The sequence below is a fragment of the Furipterus horrens genome, unplaced genomic scaffold (genome assembly GCF_987537825.1).
Source record: "Furipterus horrens unplaced genomic scaffold, mFurHor1.1.pri manual_scaffold_7, whole genome shotgun sequence".
Taxonomy (NCBI): domain Eukaryota; kingdom Metazoa; phylum Chordata; class Mammalia; order Chiroptera; family Furipteridae; genus Furipterus; species Furipterus horrens.
Genome location: NW_028327177.1, coordinates 38,960,961 through 38,966,595, shown reverse-complemented (window position 1 = coordinate 38,966,595; position 5,635 = coordinate 38,960,961).

The following is a 5,635-nucleotide window of genomic DNA, read 5'->3' as shown; positions in this document are numbered from 1 at the left end:
ATATGGTTTGTTTGTGATATTAATAAACCACAAGAGTGTGCCTGAGACTCCCTCATTGAAAGAGAAAGAAGACTTTCAGAAATGGACAGAATTATGCATCTGGACCTCATTGTTCCTTTACCTAAATGAAAAGGATTGTGAGAAAGAACTCAGAATGTTCTTTTCATCCTAAGGCAATATCTGGTTTTGATATTATAGGCCCTGCCCAGCAATCAACACCAGAGCCCTTTCTTATTTATTTATTTATTTGTTTGTTGTTTTGTTTATTTATTTACTTTTAGAGAGAGGGGAAAGTAGAAAGAGAGGGAGAGAAACATCACTGTGTGGTTGCCTCTCACTTGCGCCCCCAACTGGGGACCTGATGTGCAACTGAGTCATGTGCCCTGACTGGGAATCGAACCAGCGACACTTGGCTCACAGGCCGATGCTCAATCCACTGAGCCACAGCAGCCAGGGCCAGAGCCCTTTTTGATGGGACCTGGCCTGGTCTGACCTGTCCTCTCTGGGCTCACCCTCCTCTCTGCTGATGCTGACCCCTTAGTCCCTGCCACAAACCCTAGTGGGCTGAGGGACCTCTCACCCCTGCAGTGGGGGACGATGCAGCTTTTTTCCTCTGTGTTCATTTCATGGCCAGCCTCACTGGAGACTGCCCACTGTGACTCCCTTCACAGCCACTTGCAGGAAATGCCAGGGCTAGCTACAGAGGGCAATTCGGGCATGCCAGAGCCAGGAGTCTTCTAACATCAGAGGCAATTGGGCTTCCAGGACATTTGCGGTAATAAAATCAGTCGCCTCTGTTAGGACCAAGTCCAGTCAAATATTTCATATCTTACTTGAATGTTCTCTGTGGCAGCACCCCCTACCCCTCCCAGTACTTGGGTTGCCTTCAGAGCAGGCAGATGGGCAGTGGGTAGGAAAAGCAGCGGCAGCCAAAGCCCGATTTTAAAAAGAATCATGTGACACATTAACTCTAAATTGGCAGAGACCGAGGGACAAGCAAGGAAAAATACAAGATGAATTGCTTAAGGATTAGAATTGCATTTAGTTTTTAATTTCTTATAAGAATGTCAGACTCTTTTGAGAGGTTTTTGGGAAATGCATTGCCATAGGGCCCAGAGAGAGAGATCTCACTCTGCAGACAAGGCTATGTGCCTTAAAAAAAAAAAAAAAAAAAAAAAAAATGAAAGGAGGCAGTCACTTTGCACCTAGGACCAGACTCATATTTATGAATATCCTTTGTTGGGAGAGAGCGTAGAGGTTGGTGAAAGGTGTGTGCTACCCAGGGAGTGGAAACAGAAGGAACCTAACATGTGACATGTCCATTGACAGGCAGCTGGCCTGTGCCAACCTGGTTCCTAGCCCCTGTTGGGGGTTATGGAGGAGCCAAGTAGAGAAGCTCTTACCTTCCCCCTCACTCCAGAAGACTTCACAAGTCCTCAGCCCTGGGCTGGCCCCTCAGAGAATAGGTTGCCATGAGGCTAAACCCCCTTCCCTGGGGGGCAAGCAGCCAGGTCTTTGCTTTTCCAGGAAGGACAGGGTATATGGATCCTGTCCAGCCCCAACTAAGGAGGGGTACCTGGAATTTTGACCAAGGACTGACCAAGGTTTTATACTTCTTCCGGGCCCCAGGCACTTTCCAGAGAGAGACCCTTCTTCAACATCAACCTGCTTTTGCTCACAGCAGGCTCCACGGAGCTTAGGATTCTACCTAGCCTGGCAATTGTGGGTGTGGGAGTCTGGGAGACTGGCGGGACATCAGGAGTTAGGAACCCCGATGAAAAAGACACACCTATTTTTATAGTGCCACATCTAGTGCCACAAGTGTGATCATATTCCCTGGGGGACAACATTCAGATACAGGGCAAGAGGCTAAGCATGCAATGGAAATAGATTCTTGGTTTCACTGAGGACTCATTCTGGCCACAGCAAAACTGTGAGGAGGGCAGGCTTGTTCTCAGTTTCTCAATGTCTTCCACCCTCACCCCCTGCCATCTCTCCAGGCAGCCCACGTGCAAACACACACACATACATATACACTTGTACACACGCACATACACTCACTCACATATATATGCACACACACCTGTCCTTTCTTCCTTGCCCCACACTCTGCTCCTGGACCTCCGGTGGGGTCTGAGCCCTCCTGGTGTCCTCTGCCTGCCCAGGACTCCCACCTCCTTTATCCTACCAAGTGTCCCCCATCTTGGGTACCCCATGCTCTGAATTTTCCCCAACTGCTAGAAACATTCACTGGCTATGAGATCCATTGAGACTGTTTCCTGAGTAGCTGGAAGGAAAATGTAGTCTCTTCCTTCATGTGTTCTATAAAAGTTTAAACGAAATAATTGGCGTTAATATGTAACTGGTAGGCAGTGTGTGTGAGAAAACGTTGCATTGCTTCCACCTGGCTAGTAATGGCCAGTGCTCAGAGCTCCCCCTCCGCCCTGGTTGCTCAGCCCTCCCCTGGGACTCTCGCAGACCTTCCCACAGATCCGCAGCTGTGGGTAATGCCTGGCACGATGGAGGGGCAAGTGGGGCTCCAGGATCAGCTCAGTACTGTGACCAGTGTTTGCTTCCATTGGTCATTTGCTGAAGCTACACCAGCTGTTAAAAACGTGGGCTTTCCTCCTGGAGACAATGTGTTTGAATGTGCCTGTCTTGTAAGTTGAGGCATAGACCATAGAATTGTGAGATGCACTGAGGTTTGAAGGGCAACTGTTGAAACTGCTATCAGTCACTTATGACTTAGAGTAGGGGAGTGAGGAAATGGAGAAGCTGCTTCCTTAGGCACCAGAAGGCACCGCAAAAGAAAGGGGTGATATGTTGAGGGAAGGAAGGGTTAGAAAGACCCCAAATGGTGGAGCAAATTCTGGCTACCTTCTCCACGTTGTCTAGAGTCCTGCTTATCCTCCACCAGCATTTTAAATTCCTTGGATTCAAAGTGCAATACTCCCCACCAGCAAATGTCCTCCACGAAGAGGAAAGGGAACGGCTCTACTCGCTGGTGCCCTACACCGTGTCACCTGGACGTGAAGGGTGGTGGCAATAAGCGCCAGGCTCAAGGGAGTAAGCCCAGTTCTATGACTCAGCCCCACACTGACTCACAGACCTGCAGTGTGCCTGTGTGTGTGCATGCATGTGCCCCTGTGCATAGGTGTGGTGTGTATCATGTTAGTCAAGCTGCTGGAATTTCCTTGAGCCTCTGTTGCTCCTCATCTGTGAAACATGGACTGAATGACCTGTGCGTGGACCTCACAGGCTGATGAAAGATCAGAAGAGAGCTGGTGCATGAAAGGGCTTTATAAATTGTGAATTGCTTCTCTGACATATGGTGTTATGATAATCCACTCCATTCAGAACGAAGCTGGGCTGGGAGTGGGGAGAAGTGACTCAGGAAGCTCAGACAGAAGTGAGGGCTGGAAAGCTAGTCAGGAACTGAAAATAGAATCATTGTCAGAGCCCAGGGCCAGACTCCTGGGGTCAGGCCCACCAGTGGCTGGCAGACTGGGGCTCCAGGCTACCTGCTCCTCCTGGTGTGGCCCATGGGGCCAGTGCCTGCAGCCTGAGGCAGCCACACTGCTGGCCAGGCCAACACAGCCAGCGGGCCCTGGCTCACAGGCAGGAAGTGGAGGGCGGTGACCATCCTTGGACTTCACTGTGAATTAAAACGGCTCAGCCTCTCCAGGAGCGGCCAAATGCTGCCAAATGCAACCCTGGCCTCTTGCCTACACTCCCTACCAGAAAATTAGCCCTTAGATGAAATCTATGAAGCAGGCTGGCCCAGGAGACCTCTGGCCCTGCCACCTGCTCCAGCCTGGAGAGGGAAGCTGGCCCTTTAGCTCGGAAGCAGGTAACAGACACCCTGCATCCACAGGACAGAAAATTGGGAAACTTCTGAGGGATCAGGGTCTGGAGGCAAGCTGGCCTGCTTAGGCGTAACTAGGCAGGGACTTGATGTTTCACAAATAAACACCACTCCAAGGCATTCCTGCTGCTTGCTCAGGCCAAGGAAAGCGAGGTACTAATTCAAGAAACAATTACCTCATCAGGAAAGCAGGCTCCCCAGTCTCTCACAGAAGTCCCACACCCCCAAAAAACCCAGGACACTAAGCTTGTCCCGAAAAATCCCTGAGAGGCACCGCCCTGTAGAAGGAGCAGGTGGCCGGTTTAGGAGCAGGCTGGGAACTGGGGATGGAGCTTTTATTCTCCTCTCTAGAGAAACTGCTCTCCCAGGGGAGAGGGGTTGGGATTGGTGGGTGGATGTGGAGGTTTCAGCCTCAGGGTCCTGCCTTCTGGCCATGTCATAAAGAAACCAGAACAAACGCAACACTATTTGTCATCTCCGTTCTCTAGGGACCTGGCCAGGCTCTTGCCATCAGCACACGGGGAGCTGGGCACTGTTGGGAACTGGCTCAGCTTGGTCCTGCTTCATTTCTCCCATCTGCTGCTTTGTTCTTCCCCAGGATGTGGGGAGAAGTGCAAGCTGGGGAAGGAAGTAGGAAGTAGAGAGCAGAAGGGAGGCCTGATGTTCTGACTGTTGATTCCCTGCTCCTCCAGCCTGAGAAGAGGCAGAAAGCCATCCCCAGCGTTTGAAACTGGATAAACACATCCACAGGTGCCCAGGGCTGTGCCAGGGGCTGCCTGAGGCCATAGGCTAACGCCACAGGCTTCCCAGCCCCTCCAGATAGCATGTGGCAGACATCCTTAAGATAAATGCAGTTGCATTAACAGGAGCAAACATCTATTGGGTATTTACCATGTGCCAGACACTGTGCTAAAAGTGACTCAGCTCATGCAGTCCTCCAGAAATGCTATGAGATAGTTCTTTCCTTTACTCCCTCTGTTTACAGAGGCTCCAAGAATGTATTAGCTTGTCTGAGGCCACACAGCTATTGGTAGCAGGCCTAGAGATGAACCCAGCCAGACTGACTCTGGAGCCCACTGTCTGTGGATGTCCAATGTGTACATCTTCCCTAAGGAGGCCTTACTGGGGGCAAGGGCCATGTGCCCTGCCACAGGGGCTTTCTCCACAGAAAGACGCTGTCGGCTTGTCTTGAAGGAAAGGGCAGCTTCCCAGAGTAGGCCAACTTTAATCAAATATTTCAGTTAGAGTCTGAGGCACTCTGTAGAGGTGTTATACAAAAACAACAATAAATTACATTTATAATATTATGTAAATATAAGTCTTCCTCTTTCCCTTCCTTTTTTTTCTTAAGCAACTTACTCCTAAAGTCATCTGGCCTGCCAAAGCAAGATAGGCACCCACTCAGGGTGAGGAAGCAGAGCCACAGTGACCAGAGGGGAGGAGGGCTGGGTCCTTTTGATTTAAAGGACACTATTTGGACAATTAGAGAAGCTTGAGGGGGTGTGCAGATATAGATGGCAGTCGTGTAGCTATGTTAGTTCCCTGACGGGACAGGTCTGTTGGGATTATGCAGGAGAATGTCTTTATGTGGAAGGCATCAGGCCAGCAACTTAATCTTAATTTTTTTCATTATTACTTTTACCTTCTCATTTACTTTTAAAACAAACTAGCAGTGCATGCATATAGTCTCACTGGGGGAAAAAAATCAAACAATACAGAAATGCTTCATTTAAAAATGTAAGTTTCCTCCCCTCCTCTTATGATCTCAGT